This window comes from Mastomys coucha, unplaced genomic scaffold, assembly GCF_008632895.1.
Source record: "Mastomys coucha isolate ucsf_1 unplaced genomic scaffold, UCSF_Mcou_1 pScaffold20, whole genome shotgun sequence".
NCBI classification, from domain to species: Eukaryota; Metazoa; Chordata; class Mammalia; order Rodentia; family Muridae; genus Mastomys; species Mastomys coucha.
In genome coordinates this window covers 194,565-219,667 of record NW_022196903.1, presented here as the reverse complement: position 1 = coordinate 219,667, position 25,103 = coordinate 194,565, and the positions used below count along the sequence as shown (strand labels likewise).

At 37.9% G+C, this 25,103-nt stretch overlaps 1 long non-coding RNA gene across 2 annotated transcripts; it reads right to left on the bottom strand.

Annotated features, from left to right (window-relative positions):
* Nucleotides 1-476: 476 nt before the first annotated feature.
* Nucleotides 477-10,603, bottom strand: LOC116098536. Of its 2 annotated transcripts, none has more exons than XR_004121860.1 (4): nt 10,381-10,603; nt 10,075-10,208; nt 2,880-3,000; nt 477-792 (listed from the first exon to the last, which is right to left on the bottom strand). It is a non-coding gene; the product is annotated as an uncharacterized LOC116098536 (long non-coding RNA). The 2 variants fall into 2 exon arrangements; XR_004121861.1 differs by lacking the exon at nt 477-792 and adding an exon at nt 1,266-1,558.
* Nucleotides 10,604-25,103: the final 14,500 nt, after the last annotated feature.

Sequence of the window (25,103 nt, the reverse complement as noted above, 5' to 3'; positions counted from 1 at the left end):
TTTTGACTCCCTACTCTCTCACCTATTTTTCCTTGGTGGAAAAACAAAGAAAATGGAGAAAGACAAACAATATTACTTTAAAACGAATCTCTTCTTTAATTCCTCAGGGAATGCCCAAAGATTTTTCAAATAGTAAGACTTAGCAATAAGAATACAAATTTTTGTCTATACATTCAATTTTTAGTTGTGACATGGATTGTCACTCAAGTGAAATGTACCAGACAGATACAATCTCTCTCCCTAGGTAAAGAAAAAATTCAATATATTTCCAACATTTCCTGACAGATTCAATAATAAATAAGTAGAAGAAATGTTATCAAATCCAGAAATCTGATATTAGTTGCTATAGCCTTCTGATGAATTCTGAAGCCTCTGAAATTCTTAAGACTATAAAAGGAACACATACCTGGATCTCAGCTGGCTTCTGGGTCCAATGCTTCTCCAGGTCAGTTTACAGAGAATATAAAAGCATCATATTTGTCATTTTTAAAAAATTAATTTTATTATATGTTTTGGAAACATCTAATGTATCTTATGGAATGCATACAGATAGAAAAGTGAAGCAAATCAATATATAGATCAATGTATAGATTCACTTTTGTAACAAAAGCAAGTGAAATCTTATTTTTTTAAAGCGTCAAATACAAGACAATTATATTAAGTATAGTTGTCGTGCTGTATGGGCTTTCTCTTCCATTGTCTTGATGCATTCAGTGTTAGTGTTTCATTGCCCCATCCTCCTTCTGGGTATACAGATTGTCTCTCAGTGCTGAGAAAAGTAGGAACATGGCTCTGAGAAAATATAAAGTAGTAAACATAGTAAAGTAAGAAAGTCAAGACCCAAATCAGGTCATCAAAATGCAATTCTGTCCACAAGTTATCTCAAGAAACAAAACCTGCCCTTGTCATCTGCAAGAAAATCCACTAAACATTAGGGACAAGATGGCTGCATATATATCCTGTCTTGAAGACAATAGACATCTCAATAACAGACATCAAATCTTCCATTGTGAGATGATCAGAAAAGAGAAACCCACATCCACCCCCAGGCCTGCATTTCAGTACCAGCAAGTACACCATCTGCTCTGCTATCACAGCACCCTGAGTGTTGCCTCTGGTTTTCAAGCTCCTCACATCTTGTTAGTCTACAACTGTTAGTATTTCTAATACCTGCCAAACAGTGGGGTATATTAATTTCTAGTGTTCTGTAGTAACAGCAAGCAAAAACATTCTGCTCAAGCACCAGCAGTCAGCACCTTCCAAAATCCAATCAAATTGTTTTATTCTTTGGGGGGCTGGAAATGGCTACACACACCCACCAAAAAATATAAAATAAAATGCTGTAAAATGATTGAGGTGGTCTGTCATTTTTCTTTTTTTTATTTCAAATATTTCTTCAACTTTAAAACTGTCCCTCAATTACTAGTTGCTGTTGAATTTGTAGTTCTTGTTTATAGTTGTTTACTTTCTTTAGAGTAATCACCTAGAGACATTATTTTTTAAAAAACAAATTTTTCTTGCACTCAGCAAATTTAAGATAAAAGTTGCTTCATGTAACCTGCAAAACAAGGAGGAAAAGTCATGGGAATTACAAATTGGTTATTCTTTTTTCATCTTTAAATTTGCTAACACTGCTAACAAAGGTTTTATTGTAAGAGAATTAAGTCTCATTTTAGTTGCTTAAAACACCTCTCCTGGGGTGGGAGAGGTGCTCAGCAGTTAAGATCACTTGCTGCTCTTGCAGAGGACCCTCATTCAGTTCCCAGCATCCTCATGGTGGCTAACTCGAGTTCTGTGTTAAGGCCTAGTAAAATGTTAAGACCAAGTAACAGTTGCCTGGCTAGCCTGTCATTAGAAGGAAATTTTCTTTTATGTTTCTGCGGTTACTTGGAAACTTTCTAATGTCAAGTTGATTACATATTTTATTATGTTTTGTGTCCTTTGAAACTAAATATATCATTTTATTTATTTGTGATTTTTTTTGAGATGGGTTCTCTCTATGTAGTCTTAGCTGTCCTTGATCTTACTATGTAGACCAGGCTAGTCTAGAATTCACAAAGATCCTCCTGCCTTTGCCTCTCAAGAGCTAGGATTAAAGGTATGTACCAGTATGCCTGGCTTGGTTTGTGGTTCTTAATCCTTAGCCATTGATCAATTATTAAGCTGAACTTCTTTCTTTGGCTACTTCTCTGATACAAATATCCAGATTGAAATTTATTGGTTTCAAGCTTTCAAGATAATCAGTAGAGATCTATTTTGAGTAGCCTATTCCCTATGTAATTAGTAAAATATAACCCAAGAGGAAACAAAGTAAAATTGTCTCTTGACATGATCTTCTACATAGAAAAAGTCTAAACAAATGATAACAACACACACACATCACAGAAACTACAAATAAAAAATTGGGTTTAAATTTAATGAACAGTGAAATACTTTTATATTGAGAAATATAAATATTTGTTTAAAAACTTTGAAAACACAAATAAATGACATGTGCATGCTCATGGACTGAAAGAATTAACATTATTTAAGTGTCCATCCATATTGTTCAGGGTTAGCTACAGAGTTAGTGCAATCTCAATTACAATTTCAAAGCCATTTTTTACAGAAAGAATAAAACAATATTAAAATTTGTATGTGTTACAAAATACCATTAGTAGCCAAAGCAAACCAGCAAAAACTAAAGGTATTACACTACCTGACTTGAAACAAAGCAACATAAAACATAAGCAAAACAACATGGCATTGGCATTAAAAAAAAAATCAGCGAGATGGAATGATAGACAGAGAGGAATTTTAATCCAGCAGCATGGCTGCTCTGGCAAGAGATCATAGCCAAAGACCTTCTTAGTTGGTGTGATCTATTTGGAATGGCATACCTTTAATTCCTCTGTCTGTAATATAGACACGCCCTTAGTATACACACTTCTAATTCCAAATAGTGAAGGTAAACTTAGTTTGAAGTTTGTAGAAGGAAACAGCCATGTTTGAAAGTTATATCTGATGGAAGGGCAGACAAACAGATGGACCAGAGTAAGATCTGAGAGAATGAGTCACAAATACGATATACTCAACTCTCAAAAGAGCAGACAGGAAAGAACAGTGAAGAGAGAGAGAGGAGGTAGTTTTATGGGGCAGTTTTACAGAGACAGATTGAAGAGGGTACAAGCTAAACACAGGTAAAGACAGAATGAGCCAGAGAATGAGAATGAACCAGAAGATTAGAACAGATTGCCAAAGTTAGTTTGAGGCCAAACAGAGAAAATTATCAGAAGCCAAGAGAAGACAGATTAAATCAGTCAGTTTAGAGAGGATTTGGGGCCAGAATATCTGAGTTGAACCAGCAGTCAGAGTTCAGAAAGAGATGGGAAGGGTGGATTTATTCAGCAGTAGTCTCATAAATGAAAATTACTCCTGGCAAATAAAACTTACTTTTACAGATAGAAACCTACACATTTATAGCCAACTGTTTTTTGACAAAGCCACCAAAATATAAAATAGGGAAATGACATTCAGTCAACAAATGATACTGAAAAATCTAGCCATTTGTTTTCGAAATAATGAAATCAGAACATTAAATTAGAGCAGGGACAAAAACTTGAAAGAGATGACAACTTATATGTCAGATTTACAATAGTAAATATAGAGAAAAACATAGTAACACAGCTTCACAGTATTGGTCTGGGAGAATTTTGCATGGGAAATGACCATCAAAAATCAAGTAAAAAAGGTAAAAACATAAAAATGGGATTGTTTTTCATAGCAAAATAAACATTCAGCTAAGTACAGAGGCAAATTACAGATGAGAGAAGTATTTGAAAGTATTTGAAAATTGTATATCTGAGAGAGGGTTAATATGTAAAATATATAAGGAGCTTAAACAACAAAAAACCAAGAACACTTAAAAGTAGACAAAAGGATCGAACTGCTAAGTCTTGAAAAAAAACATAATAATGTCCAATAGGTTCATTTAAAAATGCCCAGCATTGTTAATTATTTCAGAGATGCAATTTGAAATAAAATCACTCTTTAGAGTATTTTTTCTTTTTTAAAAAAGATCATAGGAAATGAAACTTAGAACATGGAGAAAAGAACTTGATAGTGTTGGTTGGAATGCACATTAGTAAAACATTGTAGAAAACTACATGGACTTTTCCTAACAACTAAGACTATCGCATGATCCAGCAGTTATACAACTGACCATATACCCTTAGAGATTGAAGTCAGTGTAGTAAAGGAATATCTATTCTCCTGTTTATCTCATCATTGTTTACAACAATCAAGATATGGATTTAAACTATGTGTCCCTCTGCAGTGGAGTAGATAATGCAAGTGTGGCACAGATACACCATGGAAAGCTAGCCAGAATTTTTAAAAGAGTGCAGTCTTTCATTTGGAGTGAGATAGGTGAATCTGGAAGAAGTAATGCTAAGTGCCAAGCACAGAAATGCAGCTTCCACACAACCTCATCTGAAGGTAGAGCTTGAGTCGGTAGAACTCATAGAAATACTTGGAAGCAGGAAAGAAGGTCTGTGAAGTTATTTGTTTAAGGCCTAAAAAGTTTCAGCTACAACACATATGGTGCTGGAGCCAGTTGTCCTACCATGTGTACTCTGGTTGGTGGTTTAGTCCCTGGGAGCTCTGAGGGTATTAGTTAGTTCTTATTGTTGTTCCTCCTAAGGTGCTGCAAACCCTTTAGCTCCTTGGGTCCTTTCTCTAGCTCCTTCATTGGGGACCCTGTGCTCAGTCCAATGGATGGCTGTGAGCCTTTACTTCTGTATTAGTCAGACACTGTCAGAGCCTCTCAGGAGACAGCTATATCAGGCTCCTGTCAGCCAGCACTTGCTGGCATCCATAATAGTGTCTGGATCTGATGATTGAATAAGGTTCTATACCCCAGTGTTGGGGTATAGAAAACCACATCTGGACAATGTGCAGAGAGTAAGAGGTCTTGGGACGCTCATCCTAAATGGGATGTCCCAGTCAAATCCCTCCCCTCTGGATTCAGGGTACACTGTGGAAGGGGAGGAAACTGTTAGAGCCAGAAGTGATGGAGGAAACCAAGGAAACAAGACAAACAGAGTAGGACCATCTCTGCATATATGAACTCACAGAGATTGTGGCAGCACTCGTAAGATCTCCATGGGTTTGTATCAGATAAAGCACAGGCATGGAGAGGCAAAATGGACACATGTACCCATCCCTAACCGATAAACTGTTTCCAATTGATTATTATTTGCAAATGAAAAGTTATTCCTCAACTACAGTCTTACTGCGGATGCAAGCCACTCTTAAGGGCAGGCCAGTGCCCAGAAATTGATGTCTAATGAAAAGCAACCTCAATGACTTCTTTCCAGGTTGTCTCATAATGTTTTTCAGGATATCTTCTTTTGTTTTCATTTTTTGTTCTTTTAACTTACAGTCCTTTGAGTGTATTAGACTTTTAGTTTTGTGTTTTTATGAGATTCCTGTTGTATGAATATGAGTGTCTCTGTATCAATATGTGTATTTTGTGCTTTTGTTTTTTGGCTTGTTTTCTTGTTTGTTTCTTTGTTTTGTTATATTGTACTTTGTCTTGTTTTATCTTATTTTATTTTACTATCATTCTTTAGATGCCTGCTTGTTTTCTAATGAGAGGCAGAAAGGATTTGGATTAGTTGAGAGAGGAAAAGTTAGGGGAATGGAAACAATAATAATAAAAAATCTGTTTTTAATGAAAGTATAAAAACATTAAGAGCACCTTCAATGTTAATGAAGAGAACAAGAGATGAGAACGGATACTTCATATTGATGAAAAGAAAAAAATTCACCAGGATGACATCTCAGTTCTGAATATAGGCAATTCTCTCTCATAGGCAAGGATACCCCCATTCTTAAAAGAAATATTACTAAAGCTTAAAATCATACATTGAACCTCACACATTAACAGTGGAGTACTTTAACACCCTACTCTCAACAATGGACAGGTCATCAAAACAGAAACTAAGCAGAGAAATAATGAAGCTAACAGACATTATAAGTCAAATGGATATAACAGTTATCTACAGAACATTTCACCCAAACACAAAAGAATATACCTTCTTCTTAGCACCTCACAGAACTTTCTCCAAAATTGACTATATACTAAGTCACAAAACAAGCCTCAACAGATACAAGAGAATTGAAATAACCCCTTGTATCTTACCAGACCACCATGGATTAAAGCTGGACTTCAACAACAACAGAAACAGCTGAAAGTCTACAAATTCATAGAAACCGAACAACTCTCTATACAATGACCACTGAGTCAGGGACAAAATAAAAGAAGAAATTAAAAACTTTCTAGAATTCAATGAAAATAAAGGTACAACATACCCAACTTATGGGACACAATGAAAGAGGTGGTAAGACGAAAGTTCATAGCATTAAGTGCTTTCATACTAGCAAAAGCACCCCTGAAAGCTCTTGAACAAAAATAAGTAAACACACACAAAAGGAGTAGATGGCAGGAAATAATCAAATTCAGTGCTAAAATCAAAAAGTTAGAAACAAAGTGAACAATCAAAAGAATCAATGAAACTAAGAGCTGGTTCTTTGAGAAAATCAACAATATAGACAAATCCTTTGAGAGTTATTTTTTGAGAGAAACGTAAAGCAATTCCAGTAAACTCAGGGAAAAGACAAGGCTGTCTACTTTCTCTAGATCTATTCAATATAGTACTTGAAATTCTAGCTAGAGCAATTAGACAACAGGAGATCAAGGGGATACAAATTGAAAAGGAAGAAATCAAAGTATGGCTATTTGCAAATGATATGATAGTAAACAGAAAGTGAACACAAAAATTCTATCAGAGAATTCTCACAGCAGATAAACACCTTCAGCAAAGTGGCAGGATAAAATAAATAACTTTAAAAAATCAGTAACCCTTCTTTATACAAACTATAAATGGACTGAACAACATCCTTCATAATAAGCACAAATAATATAAAATGTCTTGGTGAAACTTTAACCATGCAAGTGAAAGACCTGTATTACAAGAAACTCAAGTCTGAAGAAAGAAATTGAGGAATATATAAGAAGATGGAAAGATCTCCCATGCCTACATATCAGTAGGATTAACATAGTAAAAATGGCCATCTTACCAAAAGCAATCTACAGATTCAAAATTCTAAAATTATTCTTTACAGATCTTGAAAGAATACTCATCTTCATGTGAGAAAAACAAAACAAAACAGGATAGCCAAAACCAATCTTGTTCATTGAAAGAACTTTTGGAGGTATCACCATCCCTGACTTCAGGCTGTACTGAAGAAAAATAGTAATGAAAACTGCATGGTATGGGCGTAAAAACAAACAAGTTCATCGATGGAGTAGAACTGAAGAACCAGGTATAAATCCACACACCTATGGACACTTGATTTTTGACAAAGGATCCAAAATCAGACAATGGAAAAAAGTAAGCATCTACAACAAATGGTGCTTGTCTAACTGGATATCTGCATGTAGAAGAATGCAAATAGATCCATATTTATCACTTACACAAAACTCAAGTACATATAAAATCAAAGACCTCAACCTAAAACCAGATACACTGAATCTAATAGAAGAGAAAGTGGGGAATATCATTGAACACATTGGTACAGGACACAATTCCTAAACAGGAAACCAACAGCTCAGGCATTAAGATCAATAATTAATAAATGGAACCTCATGAAACTGAAAAGCTTCTGTAAGTCAAAAAATACTGTCAATAGTACAAAACAGCAGTCTACAGAGTGAGAAAATATCATCACCAACCATAGGTCTGACAGAGGGCTAATATATAAAACACATAAAGAACTCAAGAAATTAGACATTAATAAACAAATAACTATTTAAATCAGGTTACAGAGTTAAATAGAGAGTTCACAATGGAGGAATCTCCAATGACTGAGAAGCACTTAAAGACATGTTCAACATCTTAGTCATCAGGAAAATGCAAATCAAAATGACCCTGAGATTCCATCTTATACCTGTCAGAATGGCTAATATCAAAAGCTCAAGTTACAGCATATGCTAGTGAGGATATGGAACAAGAAAAACACTCCTCCATTGCTGGTCGGAGTGTCAACTTGTATCTTTGGAAATAAATTTGGCATGTTCTCAGAAAATTGGGAATAATTCTATCGAAAGATCCAGCTATACAATTCCTGGGCATATGCTCAAAAGAGGCTCAACCATACAACAAGGACACTTGTTCAACTATCTTCATAATGGTTTTATTCATAATAGCCAGAAACTAGAAGCAACCTAGGTGTCCCTCAGCTGAAGAATGAATAAAGAAAATGTGTCATATTTACGTAATGGAATACTATTCAGCTATTAAAAACAAGGATATCATGTATTTTGCAGATAAATGGATGGAACTAGAAAATATCATCCAGAATGAGGTAACCCAGACCCAGAAAGACACATATGGTATGTATTCGCTTACAAGTGGTGTACTGGCTAGTTTTGTGTGTCAACTTGACACAGGCTGGAGTTATCACAGAAGGGAGCTTCGGTTGGGGAAGTGCCTCCATGAGATCCAGCTGTGGGGCATTTTCCCAATTGCCCCTTGTGGGTGGTGCCATCCCTGGGCTGGAGGTCTTAGGTTCTATAAGAGAGCAGACTGAGCAAGCCAGGAGAAGCAAGCCAGTAAAGAACATCTCTCTCCATGGCCTCTGCATCAGCTCCTGCTTCCTGACCTGCTTGAGTTCCAGTCCTGACTTCCTTTGGTGATAACAGCAATGTGGAAGTAAGCCAAATAAACCCTTTCCTCCCCAATTTGCTTCTTGGTCATGATGTTTGTACAGGAATAGAAACCCTGACTAAGACAAGTGGTTACAATCCACAGACCCAAGAAGCTAAGAAACAATGAGAGCTCAAAGAAAGATACTTGAGTCTCACTCAGAAGGGGAAATAAAATAGACACTGGAAGTGGATGGAAGGAAGGGACTAGGTGGGAGGAGAGGGTAACAGTGATGGAGATATGGTGTAGAGGGAGGTGGGGAAGACAGAGGGAAGAGAGAATGGAAATCAGTGGATGGGCATCTCTAGAAGGAGCTAGAGACCTGGAACAGGGAAGGTTAAGGTTGCTGTGAGTCCAGCTATGGGGGTAACCCTCGCTGAGACTTCTAGCAGTGGGGAATATAAAGCCTGAAGTGGCCACCTCCTGTAGCCAGGTGGGACTTGAAGTGGCTGGAGGGGGGACTCCAACTCACTCACAAAACATTTGACCCAAAATTTGTCCTGCCTACTACATGTTCAAGGATAAAGATGAAACAGAGATTGAGGGAATGGCCAGCCAATGACTGGCCTAATTTGAGACCCACTCCATGAAAGAGAGCCAACCCTTGACTCTATTAAAGATACTCTGCTATGTTCACAGACAGGAGTCTAGCATAACTGTCTTCTGAGAAGCTTCATCCAGCAGGTGATGGAAAGAGATGCAGAGACACACAGCCAAACAGAAGGCAGAGCTTGCAGAGACTCATGGAAGAGTGGGCAGAAGGACTGAGGGGGTGAGAGAGGTCAAGGACACCATAAGAAGATCTACAGAGTCAACTAACCTGGACCCATCTGGGCTCACAGTGACTGAATCATCATCCAAAGACAATGCATAGGCTGGACCTAGGCTCCCTACATATATATAGCAGATGTGCAGCTTAGTCTTCTTGTGGGTCCCCTAACAGTTAGAGTTGGGGCTATTTCTGACTCTGTTGTCTGTCTTTGGATCCCTTTCACCTAGCTGGGGCTGCCTTGTCTGGCCTCCGTGGGAGAGGATATGCTGAGATTTGATGTGCCAGGTCAGAATGGTACCCATGGAGGGGGCTCCCTTTCTCTGAGGAGAAGAGGAAGGAAGATGGGGTAGGGGTGTGAAGGTGGGACTGGAAGGAGAGAAAGGAAGGGGGACTGTAATCAGGATGTAAAGTAAATAAATTAATTAATGAAAAACAAAAAAGGAAGGAAGGAAGGAAGGAAGGAAGGAAGGAAGGAAGGAAGGAAGGAAGGAAGCATAAACTACAAAACAAGATAGGAAAATCAGCTTTCTATGACTTGAATTGTTGACCCACCTGTGGAAGGTTTGAAATCTAGTGATCACATTTTACTTCAAGTCCAAGGCAGATTGGAGGCCAAATTCTATCTTGCTCAAAGCCTTTTTTCTTAAAGCTTTCGACAGTCTGGCACATTACGGAAAGAGATCTGCCTGTATTCAGTGATTTAAATGTTAATATCCTCCTTAAATATGTATTCACACAGACATCTAGATGAGTGCTTGATCATGCAGTAAGTTACCATGGTGTGATAATGAATTATGAATCAATCAAGCTGATTCACAAGACTGACCACTATGCTTATCTTTGTGTTTGAATCCATACCTTGATTCCACAGCCTCAGTCAGATTCCTATTCACCTCAGGCTGATAACTGTTGGGGAATGGTTTGTATTCTGTATTCTGTATTCTGTATTCTGTATTCTGTATTCTGTAACTCTGTATTCTGATGCTGATTACTATGCCCAGAGGTCTGGCTGCAGTCTGGATACTGGCATACTCAGTATTCATTTCCTGTCTCAATGTTGTGTAGAATTTATTCGCCATCACCTCTGATTGATTAATAAAGAGCTGATCAGTCTATAGCTGGAAGGAGAGATAAAGTGAGACTTCTGACCCCAGTGAGGGAATCTCAGGTGGAGAGAGAAGAGTTACTATGAGAGAGCTGCCATGAGAACACTAATGAAGAAAGAAGCCAGAGTGAGACAAGATGGCAGGTAAAGGGATTAGGCTGGGAAGTAGGCATGGCTGGAATAGTCAAGCTAGAATAGATCAGAATCTGCCCAACTTAGTGCCTGAAGCTTGTTAATAAATAGACCAGATCTCTGGGTCATTATTTCAGAGCAAAACTCTGAAAAAAAAAAAAGCTGTTGTCATTGTATCTACTTTACATCCTGATTACAGTCCTCCTGATGCTATGATGTACTTACAGAAAGGAGCCTAGCAGGGCAGCCATCCAAGAGGCCCAACAAGCAGCTGAAAGAGCCAGATATAGATATTTACATCCAACCAATGGACAGAAGCTGGGAGCCTCTGTGGTTGAATTGGGGAAAGCTGGAAGAAGTTGAGGAGGAGGGCAATCCCATAAGAAGACCAGCAGTCTCAACTAACCTGGACCCCAGAGATCTCTCAAACACTGAGCCACCAACCAGGCAACATACAAGAGCTGCTCCGAGCCCCTGACACATATACAGCAGAGGATTCCTGTTCTAGCCTCATCTGGAGAAGAAGCGCCTAATTCTTGAGGGACTTGAGGCCCCAGGGAGGGGGGGAACTCTGGTAGGATGGGGGTGAGGGGATATCCTTTTGGAGATGGGGAGGAGGAATGGGATGAAGAATTTTCAGAGGGTGGACCAGGATGGGGATAACCACTGGAATGTAGAAAAAATTAAAGGATAATAATGAAAAAAATAAGAAAGAAAAGACAAGGAAGGATAATTTCCTTTCCAGAACATTCAAAGGAAAAAAAAGGAAAAAACAAGAAAACTGTTGTCATGAATGTTCCCATGACCATATTCTTCAACCTTCATACAGTAAGTATTTTTGTGCATTTAGGAAGCATTTTGATGCACTCAGCTCTAGAGACAGGATTCCATACGCCATACTCTTCTGCTGCTTCCCATATACTTTGCATAACTTTCTCCTTTACCCAAGTTATTGTCTAGAGGAAAGTGCAACCATTCTGCTCCATTTGTTATAGTCATCAGAGTTGAGAGTTGACCCCATTTGTTTTATTTTGTTTTGTTTTTGTTTTGTTTGTGAGTTGACTCCATTTTGAAGAATTCAGTGAACACTCCACTACCTCCAAATATTTCATCACTGACTTTCTTAAAGGCTGTGATGGCATCACATGAATTCATATCTTAATTTATAGGCAGAGATTTCTACAATTGGGATCTTAGTGAAACCAGACCCAAAATTGCCTTCAAAGCCCGGAGTTATTATTCTGAGCTAATAACACAATTCTATTTCCTGAAAGTAGAAAAGGAAAGGGAAGTGCCCTAGATATTTTTTTAAACCCTAGGAAAAGACCCTAGACATATGACTTATGGACATAGGAAATGGATTTCACCATCTTTGCATCATCCATAATAAACATTTGAGGGTTTGTTTTGTAAAAGCCACTGCCATTATAAACTTTTATAGACCCAAGAACTATAATCTATAAATAAAAGCAGATCTCTATGACAAGATGCTGACAGTAAGAATATCACCTTCATATGCAAAGGTGTTTGGCTGGCTTGAAACACTGGTTTAACTTGGAACATTTATTAGATTTTATGTATTCAAGTAACTAAAGTTTTAAAAGCCTGCAAAATATATCATGCCTAGCCCAGTTATAACAGGTATTTGTAGACACCAGACAAGGGATTCGATAGTTCTAGGAAATCTAATCCTAAGCAAAAGGGTAACTTCCCACAGAAAGCTCACTGGCTGTTTTTAAACTACCAGCTTTTCAAGGCTATCTGTGGTTACATTTGTCTCCTACAAATCTCTCAGATTAAAAAAAAATCTACAAGACCAAGTCACATTCCTGTGGGCACTTGAGAATGATCATTGGCACATAAATTTTTCTCTTTATTAATTTCTTCCCATGTCTCCCTATTCCTTCCCAACCCTTGACCCTCAAGATATGTATGAAACCAGGACAGCGTTTCTATTTTAACTCATAAGAAGCTCTAAAGGTCCACAACTCAAGACTAACAGAGAATAGCATTGAAAAAAAATGAATGAACTGGTTTTTGTATTGTTTGTTTCTTTTTTTTCAAAGGATTCTATTTATTATTGGACTGTTTTCCCAGTATTTAAAAAATCACATTTTTTGTTACAATTTCTCATGTTTTAATACAGTGTGATGTTTTAGGCCTTTAAAATAGTCAATTTTAGGCTAGAATCACCTCAAATACATTTGTAAACTAAACAAAAATGAAATGAATACACATTAAAATGCTGTGAAATTTTTCTTATCTTTGTGGTTGGATAAAAAGATTGCACACAAAAATCAATGGCTGGGTATGGCCTTTGGAACATAACTTTGCTGACCCTGCTCATCAGGAAGGTTATCACCACATGCAATGTCCCATGCAGACCAGAAAAGGGTGCCTGTTCAGGGGGAAAGGGGCAGCAACTGCCTGTAGCTTCTTAGAACTGAAAGCTTCTTAGGGAATCTGAGCCTGGAAGAAATGAAAAGCTTGTGTTTCTGAAAATTGAGTGGAAAGTAGACTAAAGGCAATCTTTATTATAATGAGAGAATCTTACATTACAAGTGAAGAAACTAAGATTCTGGCCCTGGATCCAGATTGAAGATGTTTCCTTGGTATCAGGTATCAGGAAGGTCAATGTGTTAAGCAATAATCTTAGGACAATATCCTTAACATGTATTTCTGGGTTTCATTCTTTATGTTTAATTTCAGTTATGTCCTTTCGACAATCTCAATGAGCTCAATTCTGCTCTAGCTAATGAATCTCATTTTATTAAACATGTTAATGCCTCTGTGTGATTCTTCCTGTGACCCTGGTAGTCTCAGTGTTCACACAAGCAGCTCTTTCCAAACTGGACACTGGTTTTCTGTTACATCTGTCTGTGTAGGTGAGATTTTATGGTCTTGGTTAGGTCTAATGCTTATCTCTGAACTCTTTCCATTTTGCCTGCACCTGGTAATGAGGTAAACAGAACTGAATATGTTGCTCATGGTAGGACAAAACAAACACATTGTCTTTCAAAACTGATGAAAGCCCTTGGGCTATAGTTTTTAATGCCATAAACATATATCTTCCATTTAAGATCTGAATATAATTGTCTATCTACTTCTAACACCAATTAAGTTTCTGTTCCTTATGTTTATTCCTCTAAAGACTTCCATATTGTTTGTATTATTTTGATATTCTTAGTGTTTCAATTTTTAATCTGAACATGAAGGAAATTGTGCAACTGAATATTAAAAAGTATTTTTAAAACCAAAATTCTCCAAGATTCTCTATTTGCAATCACCCATTTAGAAAATGCCAGGCAAAATCTATTTACATAATAAATTCAGACAAATTGCTTTGAAAATTCACAAGATTACAAGGCATTATAATTAACCTTTTGCTTTGACAACACATCAAAATAACAAAGCATTTGCAAGCTACTTTGTTTTCAAATGTATCTTACCATGAAAAAAAATGTTCTCAAATGTATCAAGTCAAAGGGTGAATTTTTCTCTTCTTATAATATGAACCACAGAGGTACACATAATTTTAGGACATTCAGGAAATATGAAGAAAGTAATAAAAATAATTTTTGAAAAAAATCATGAATTGAAATGTATTCTTTATGATTTAGATAAAAAAATAAAGTAAGGATAACAAAGTAAGCCCTGTTATTTCGGGCATCAGATGAAGGAAGATTGAGTTCAATCCAACAAAATAAAATGTTTTTACTCTCAAAATGAAGAAGCACTCCATCCTTAAGAAAGTCTGAGTAACTACACCCACAGAACTATCAAAATGGGAAGTTACATTGTAACAAGGAAAAACTCCAATTGTTGGTTTTTAAAATATTTGTTAGTTACTCCTTTTGTCTTACTGGGCATATGTGCTCACAGTATATGATAGCAAAGGAAACCTTCCTGAGATAAAATGGAATTAAATGGTTGTCTAAACACCTCTGAAATGGATTTCTTTTTTAATGGCCACTGCATAAACCTTGAAAACAAACACTCAAACCAGATTCCTGCCACTGAACTGAAACATTGTCTCATTTTCCATCTAAATTTTCTGAGACTATTCTGTGTTAGATCAATTAAAATTAAGAGAATTAACACTAATTATTGTCTTGAGTAGACAGATAACTCATGCCTTTAACACAAATCATGTCCTTGATAATTCCTTTATCCTTCCCAGGAATGGATTAGGTAGTACACCGGTTGCAAGCCTAACTGTTGACACTTGCTGAGGAAGCTGGGAAACAGTTACATTCTGTTACTGTGATAAAAACGCAGAACAAAAGCAACTTGAGGAGGAAAGAGTTTGCTTGACTTAAAAGTTACAGTTCTTCATTATGTGAAGCCATGTAGGGCTCAGTTCTCCATCAAGGGAGCCACAGCAGGAGTTAGGATGCAGAGATTTTCAGACAGGAGCCAATGAACAGACCATAAAAGAAAGCTTCTTGCAGCCATGCCTCCAAAGCTTCCTCAGCTTGCTTTTATTTGTTCTTTTCTTCTCTCCTTTTCTTTTGTGTAGGGGTTGGGTTTGAGACAGGGTTTCTCTGTGTAACCCTGGCTTTTCTGGAACTTGCTCTGTAGACCAGCCAGGTCTCAAACTCAAAAGATCTGCCTGCCTCTGCATCCCAAGTACTAGAATTAAAGCCATGTGTCCCCGCCACACAGCTTTCCAGCTTGCTTGCTTGTTTACAACCCAGGACCACATGGCAAGGCACTGGCACTGCTCATAGTAGAGTGGACCCTCTCCACAACAATCATTAATCAAGAAAATGCCCCACAGATATGGCTAGAGCTCAATCTGACGAAGGCAATTCTTCAATTGAGGTTCTTTCCATGTAACTAATTTGTGTCAAGTTGACATAAACTAACCATTACAAAACATCTCTGGGAAAAACATAGATCAAAAAGTATTACATGCAGATGGACTAAAATATATTTAAATCTATTTTTCTATCTTGCAAGGACTTGATTTGAGGCTTTGTTTCATATTAATAAGAAAATTTCTAGATTTCTGTATGAAGGAAAGATGCCATGAAGTTTTTCTCTTCAGTACCATTGAATAAAATAGGACTAGTTTAGACATTGTTATTAGTGAGAATCTTAGTTTCAAATACAGGAAAACAAGTCAGTTTAAGGTCAGAAAAAAGGGCACTGGCTCACAAAGCTGAAAGACTGACATTGAACTGCCTTAGGCAGGAGAGCTGGTGAAGTTCAACTTCACTTTTGCATGACCTAATTTACAAGAACTGAGAATGAAGAGAGTCAGTCCCCAAAAGGAAACTCAAAGTATTATCATTCGGGGCAAAAAAAAAAAAAAGAGGTCAGGATACTTGGCCATAAAAACAGACAACTACAAAACCCTTATAGACATCCATTAAAAGTGGTCAGACACCTTTGACTACACATAGTGACCGAAGTTTTAACTCAAACCAAGGGAGATTTCTGATTCATAAAATTAAACCACAGTCCAGTAAACAGCTGGGCTTTGGGGCCTCAGCTCTAACCAAGACTGTCTCCATCCAAGTTTATGCTACTCTTGATGCTGGCCTCATTATCAGACTGGACTCCTCCAGAGGGAAACCTTGAACATCTACAACTCTCAGTCTCTGTTCTGTCTTGGATAGATGTTAGTATTCTTTAAACTCAGGTTTTAAAACCTTAGCAAAGGATTCATTCTAATCAATCCAGCTCAAATTAGGTGTCATCTTGGGCCAATTATTGTATGTAGACAAGAAAGCAATGACTTTGGATAAAACAATGCAAAACCACAATTTGGGAAGTAGTATACCTTAAAGAATGCATTAGATGTGGAGATAATCTTTCCCAAATATCCTATTGTATTATGGAACTCCTTCTGCTCATGTCCTATCTTTATGGACAATGGTATTTGGTAAGAAATTGTCAAATGCATGGAAAATTGCATTAAAAATATATGTTGTTCAATTCAAAGAAGTGGAAATAAGTTGAATATTTAACTGAAATAGGAACTCAAATTGTGTGTATGTGTGTGTGGGGAATGTAGCCTGAATTCACTGTGGTCTTTTGCTAGGATTCTTTATAGATGTTGTTCTGACAGCTTGGGATTCCACTGTCTGAGAGAGACAGGAAGTCATCTGCTGGGACTGTGGAAGCAGACACTCAGCACTGAACAGCTTTCAATGACCTTCTCATGCCGCCATGATGGTTTCAGAGCTATTTTAAGTGTTGGGATTTCTTTCTCCTTTCTTGCTTTAGCCCTTTGTGTACTGCTCATTTAAGATATCCATTTACCCCAAAATCTACAACAGACACTCTTATAATCCCTACGAAAATTACACCAAGTGTTTTTCTTCCCAAGCCCATGTATTTGTTTTAGAATGAACCTGGAATATTCTGTCTGGAGTATCTCACATTGTCCAATTGGTCCTAGTTGATTTGTCAACCCAGGAGCTTCAAAACATGATAAGTTTTATACTATTTTACTTATAAACTGATTACAGAAATAAATGTTCACTGCCAGAAGCAGAATTGAAAGGTGCTATTAATTTGATGAGGCATACATTCTAAATCCCTTGTATTGAAAATGTGTGCTATTTTTTCATATTTATCCATTTGGGTGTTGAGTTGAGTTTTATTTTGAACAGCAACATTATTTTTTTTTTTTTGGAGCCACATGGGGAGCAAGATTTTAGTCAGAGCAAGGGTTTTTAAAATTATGGGTCTGTTCCTGAAACAAATTTCATATAAGGTAAAGTTGTCGCCCTAAGCAGGAGAAATGAGACCAGAAAAACTAGCCAATTCTCATCTTTCTACAGAGTCTGGAAAGCATATTCACGCTATGGAAATATAGAATTATGACTTCACAGAGAAACAAAGACAGTGGTGTGTGTATGAGAGAGAGAGAGAGACAGAGAGAGAGAGACAGAGACAGAGAGAGAGAGAGAGACAGAGATAGAGACAGACAGAGACATACAGAGAGACAGAAATACAGAGAGAAAAACAGAGATGGAGACAGACAAACATATAGAGAGACAGGCTAATTCATTACAAGGAACTGGCTTGTACAGTTATGGAAGGTTGCCCAGATACCAAAATCTTTAGGGTTATTTAGTAAACTAGAAAGCCAGGGGAGCTGGTGGTATTACGACAGTCTGACTGGCTACAGGTTTAACCAATATTTCAGTTCAGCTTTGAAGGCAGGACAAAGTTATTGCTTTAGCTCAAAGGCAACTGGGCATGAGAAATTCCACCTTGAGTTAAGCAATTTGTTCTAGTTAGACCTACGATTAATTGGGCAAGACCCACACACAGTAAAGAAGTGAGCACTCTTTCTTATACAATTGGCTGATTTCAATGATAATCTCACCCAGAACTACCAAGAATCATGTTTGACCAGATGTTTAGACACCCACTACCCATCCACTCTCTACTAGGAAAATTGACAAAGAAAATTAACCATTATATTTCCAAATACAAGCAGAGCTTAAATCATCCACCCAAATCAATGACTTGATGGAGATTTCAAAGTGGAAGATTTCTATTGCTCATTACCAATATTCAGAGGATCGGGATTCTAAATGAAAACAGAAGTTCTGTGCTACAAATCTGAGTGTGCACTCTGAATTACACCTCAGGAGATTTTGCACAGTTAAGGCTTATTGAATCTACAGGCTGTCTTTCTGTTGTATCGGACACTAAACAACTGTACTGTAAACTCCTCCATTAAGAATCAAATAGCCCACATACCAGCTGACAGCTTGAGAATGATGAACTCTCAACCATCAGCTCCAATCCCATCGCCATCTTCCTCCAACATAACACTGGGAGAAACAGGTACATATAAAGAAGCACAGATTATAAAACTTAGTTAAAACACCAGCCCCCGAGAAAGAAAAAGACACAGGTTCGAATAATGAGAATTAATTCTGAAAATGTAGTCTTTAGTCATTGTCAAACCAAAAATACATGGTCTCAGTTGACCCTATTATTTACCAGTGGCAGGAACTGGCTGGACTAAGGAATTTTATATTAAAATTTATGTGTTGCTTTTTTTTTCTATTTTGTGAGTATGTATATGTGGGAGATGCTCATAGAGGCCAAAATACTCCCTTGAAAGTAGAGTTACAGGTGGTTGTGGATTGACCAATATGGGTTCTGGGAAATAAAAAAAGCAAAAGCAGCGAATGCTCTTCTCTGCTGAGCCATCTCTGCAGCCTGGACTGAGGTAGTTTAGAAATATTCTGGGAATAAGCTCCAACAGACTTAGAAGTGCAGCTTGAGTTTAAGAGCGTTCTAGGCCTTCATCTCCACATCCTGGCCCACAATCCCAACAAAAACCCCTGACTCACTGGAGGACACACCAGTCCCTCGGACCCCTAGTAGATACCCACCTACCACCTGCCAACACCCTTTAGAGCCCACTAAGTTTTCTTCAACAAGGAGCCCTCCCCTCCTCTCCTTATCCCATCCCACAACTCCAGTGGGAGCCCCCTGCTCTTCCAGAGGTATTTGGAAATTCAGAGGCCACACCAGTTTCCAGAACTCTAGAGGTTACATAGGCTGCCAAAACTCCAGTGGAGACACTCTACACGGCCTGAGGACTCATCCATCACCAGAGCCAAGGCCATTCAGTCCAGAAGGTCAGAGAGGAAACAGAAATCAAGGAGAAAAAACATCCATCCAACAAAGACAACCTTGATCAGATATTGGCACTGATACCTAAATGTGTACTTACTCTTAACCCTGATGCCTAGTGGCTGCCTTAAAAATATAATTAACAAACCAGCCAAGGCAATATGGCACCATCAGAGTCCAGCCATTGTACTACAGCAAATTTTATATATATCCAACACAGTTGAGGCACAACAAAATGACCTTAAAACCAAAGTTATGAAGATAATAGAGGTCCTTAAAGAGAAAATGATCAAATCCCTTAAAGGGATACAGGAAAACACAAAAAGCCATTGGAGAACAAATGAGTGACTCCCTTAAAGAAAGCCAAGAAAAAAAACACACAAGTGAAGGAAAGGAATAAAACTGTTCAAGCCCTGAAAATGGGAATAAAGCAATAAAGAAAACACAAACTAACGGAATCCTGAAGATGTAAAATCTAGCTAAGCGATCAGGAACTACAGACACAAGCATCACCACCCAAATACAAGAGATGGGAGAATCTGTCTCCTGAATGCTGGGATTAAAGACATGTACCACCATACCTGAATATAAGCTTTTCTTCAAGAATTTGCTCTGTCGCAGGTTGGCCTTGAACTTAGAAATCTGCTTGTCTTTGTCTCCTGGAATTAAAGGTGTGCACCACCATGCCTGAGCCTAAGCTTTTGACAGCCACTATTCCTCAAGATCCAGATCAAAAGCCTTTGTCTTCCAGTCTCAGTATCTGGATTATAAGTGTGCCCTCCATTTCTGGATTGTAGTTCATTCCAGATTAAATGTCCAAATTATTCCTTGTTTAATTAAAAACACAAACCTTAGCTAGCTGGAATCTTGCTCTGAGATCACTACTCTGTAAATCTTTTCATCTCCTTGAACACACGATTCAACCCCATTTAACTTCCTAGTACCTCTTTTTTACTTGAACCATATATTTTGCATTTAGTTTAGCAAGCACTTGCTTTTTTTTTTTTTAACTAACCTTTCTTTTCCTGATTTATGTTTTTTCCTCTATTGACCAAATCATGTCTCTTTATCTAAGCTCAATCATTAGTGCAGCTGCCTCTGTTCTTTCAGGTCTCTAATTCATATTGCATTCTTATGTTTTGCATAGTTGAAAATTACTATAAAGAACAGTTCTTATACTGATACATACATACATATATCTATATCTATATCTCTCTCTATATATATATTGGTTTTTCGAGACAGGGTTTCTCTGTATAGCTCTGGCTGTCCTGGAACTCACTCTGTAGACAAGGCTGGCCTCGAACTCAGAAATCCACTTGCTTCTGCCTCCCAAGTGCTGGGATTAAAGGCATGCGCAACCACTGCCCGGCTGATTTATATATTCTTGAACTCATGTCTTCAGAGTTCTTTCCCACAGCCTTAAGGGCTGTTCTAAAGGACACATTTTGCTGTGGAACACCAGACACATTCTTGTTTCCTGGAAACCGCTGTTTCAGATTATCATGGAGTCATTAACCTTGGCAGGGAGAACATTCTACAAAGGAAGAACATGAAGTAAATACCTGTTTATATAACTATGTAATTATGAGGCCTTTTAATATGTGTATTCTCAAAATATGCACATTCACATACATACATTTTAAAAATAGGTATGCCAAATAAAAAATAAGTAACAATTTCAGCATAAGATGGAATGAATGGAAAAAATGAAATGGAGTGGTCCTAGGTGTCCTTATTCAGTTATGTTTGGGGAATTCTGGGGGTTTGTCCTATTCTGTCTTAGTGTATAATGACACATAGAGACTTACATAAAAAGCAACTATGAACACACATGGGATAGTTATTGTAACAAGGAAAAAGTTTTTTTCCAGACATCTATGTTTGGAGAGAACAAGGTTAACTCTTGGTAGGTCTGTAAGTCTGCCTTTTATATTTCTGTCCATCAGTCTATATCAGTGAAGCTATCCAGTCTCCATAAGAGTCTTATCTATGTATGAGACATTTTATTATCACCCTATGCCTAAGGGTTCCTGATGGATATTATATTCTCAGGTTGCCCATAATATAGAGTAACTCAGAGCAGGTCACAGCCTGCTCTCCACACTCTACTACAACAATCTGTGTATAGCAAGCCACGGAGTTGGGCCCTATTTGGCACTGCTTTGGGCCTTGAGGACCAAAACTCCTTGAGGAGTTTTGTAAACTGTCTCAGTCACTTCCCTACTGGAGTGACTCAGCATGACCTGCTTAAGCCTGCTTTTGCCTAGCTACTGCTGACTTAGAGTAACTTTGTTGGCTCTGTCAGTCACCCCATACCCTTCATCACCTTTCCCCTCCCCCTTTCATCTCACCTCAGCAAAAAAACCTCCACTTCCTCTCTCAGCCCTTTATAAAGAAAAGAATGATACAATAAAACGAGTTCCTGCTTTGACAGACTCCCAGCTCTGGGTGGTTATTCTCCAGAAGGCAGGAGATCCGAGCTCCAACACTTACCATCCTGCTCTGCCCTTAGAGACTCTGCTGGACCGGGTTGTGTCTGGTCAGTCGGTCGGTCGGTCTGTCTGTCTGTCTCTCTCTCTCTCTCTCTCTCTCTCTCTCTCTCTCTCTCTTGCCTGGTTCTTCTGGCAGAGAGCCCAGCACCACAATGCTTTCACGGGATTCCCCTATGATCTACCTGAAGAAAAAGAGATCTTAGTTTCTAAATAAATCTTAGTGGGACAGAAATCTGGAAGAAGCCTCAAACTGACAGCTCATACCGAGTCTTGGCAACTGAGGAAAGATATAAAGTCATGGCTCTGAAGTAACATTGCAACTTGGAGGTGTGAGACAGGAGAAGAGAAAACTGTAAAAAGAATTATATATTCTAGCTAGCCTGTATAAACAACACACAACAACACACAATCCTGGTATTTTATTTACAAACTGTAAGCCTAGATTGGGCAGGTTTTGATATTTTCTAACTTACATCCCAGCTATGTGTCCCTTGTTACTTGCAGTTTCTCCTGGACACACTCTCATGGCCCATCTCCTGTCATGGTAGCCTCCTCCTCTCTCTGAATCCTTTTTTCTTTTTCTTTTCATCTCTCCCTCACTCAGTTTTCAAGTCTCACCTTCCTTTCCTTACTGTCCAACCACAGGCTTTAGCCTTTTATTAACTAACTAATTTAAATTGGGGAGCAGGGTTGACATAGCATTACTTGGTGTACATGAACATCTCCTTGTGGAGGGGGCACCCAGATCTTGGGGGCTAGTATTTAGCATTTAATTACATAGCACGACCAGGCCAATGCCCAACAGAAAACAGTAAGAGGTAGTAGATCTTTCTGAAAAGAAAGGAATCTATGAGCACTGGATTGCAGACAATACCAAACTTGGAACAGGAGGAAATCAGTCTCAACTAGCACATGCATGTATTAGCCATCAAACTACAGAGAAAGGGGCTGTCTGCATTCATTGAACACAGCTTGGCTGCTATGAGGAGCTGTCTGGAGTACTTTCACATACATTGTATCAATGTCTTAGATGCTGGTATTATAATTCCCATTATTACAGAGGAAAGAATTCTGCTCAGGAAAGCTTAGGAAAGTAAAGTTGTCAGAATCACAGAAGTAGTAAAGTGCTGACTTCGGGCAGAGGCTGCCTGCCACCTTTCCCTAAGAAACTGCCATCTCTCTTTCTCTCTCTCTGACACACCTTCATATAGAGATACATACTCACAGACATATATACTCAGAGACACACCCAGAGACAAACACACACACTCACACACACAGGAAGTCAGACACACTCCAGGGTACTATGAATCACTGAATCAGAAGAAGAACCAGAAGAACCCAGTTGATTTGCACAGTTCATCTCACTCTGGAAAGATAGAAGATAATCAGAAGTGTGTTTACCAAGAGTAGACATTAAACACAAATGAGTGACAGAGACCCTCCAAAAGGCCAGGATGTATAGAATTATCTATGATACAGGAAAACTTAGCACAGTTCTCAGGGATTTTACATGTATCTCATGAAGGAAAAAGGAGAAAAATAACTCATTGCTGAAGATTATGGACTCATATCAATTAGGCTTTAAAAATAATATCCATAACTAGGAAGGGAATAAAAATGCAATTAAGATAAATGAAATTCAGATGTTAATACTATTTCATTAAGTTAATAATCCCTTGGCTACTTTATGTAAATTGAATCTTTTCCATATTCTTATTAAAAAGACAAAAATCAAAAACAAAAAGATACCAAAAACCCAAAAAACTAGAAATGAGAGCAATCAGAAACTTCTACACAATTATATGAATGGAAGAGACTTACCCAAAATTTAAGATCAGTGAATACTGTTTATTCACTGATTTATTAAGAGTAATTAGGCTTCCCATCAATAAGATGATCTTTAATTTCCTTCTTTCTTTTTTTGGTTTTTCAAGACAGGGTTTCTCTGTATAGCCCTGGCTGTCCCGGAACTCACTCTGTAGACGAGGCTGGCCTCGAACTCAGAAATCTGTCTGCCTCTGACTCCCAAGTGCTGGGATTAAAGGTATGTGCCACCACTGCCCAGGTGATCTTTAATTTCTTGAATCTTTAATTTCTAACTTGCAGTTACAAGTATTCTATTTTAAGTAAATAATTTTAATCCACTTGAATGAAGACCTAGGAATAAATATGGGACTTATTTCATATTATGAATGATATAATTTACATGTAAAGCATCCTAGACAGTTTGCAACAAGACAAAGCTGGTTATTGTTCTCATCACTATGGGCAAATAAAACCTTACAAAGGCAACGCTCAGGAAAAGGTTTTTATTTTGGCTTACAGTTTGATGTATACAGTCCATCATGGCAGGAAATGCAGGATGGTAGAAATATAAGACAGCTGGCTATAGATTTCACCCTTAGTCGGGAAACAGAAATAAATGCTAGTGCTTTGCTAGTTTAGTCTTTTTTCCATAGTCTAGGACCCCATCCCAAATTGTGCTACCCATTATAAGGACAGGTCATCTCACCTCTCGTAAAACTCTCTCAAATGTTATAAACTCCCATGCTATCTCAAATTCAATCAGGTAAATAATGAAGATTAAACAATCAAAAATATTTAGAAGGAAATTACTTTAAATAGAAATTTAAGATAATCCACTCTACAAACAAACACTAAAGTGATAGATTTTAACAGTTCTGAGTAAGATGTGTATTTGACCATATGTACCGCTTTCTGCATCTGATTTGCCTGTCCACAGTCAATGGATTCATAGATGACATTAATGGAAGAGAGATACTTCTGAACACAGGGTGGAAAAGGACAATCAATGTCAGGTCTGTGAACTGCTTTTTATGTCAAGGAAGAGGCCTTATGATTAGACCTACTCTTCAAAGCCTACACAGTTGAAGAGGAGTAAGTGTTCTAGCACTGGAAATCCTCAGGAAGTAGCAGGGGCTACACAGAAGACACCTTCCTCCCTAGACATGCAGATCTAGGGACAGTGGGTATCTGATTACTAAGTATCCTACTTGCTTCAAAATATATTTTTCTCTGAAGCATCTCATCATCTTGTCTTGTTCCCCTGGCAGTTACCTATTTAAGCTATCTCTGTGATCATCTGATGCTGATGAACCCCATGATATTGAACTTTTGCTTCACAAAAGACAACTAACTCTACCTGACCCTTCAGCACTCCCATCATGGAACTCTAAAAGGAGATCTTGCCCTTTTCTGTATTTACAAGATAT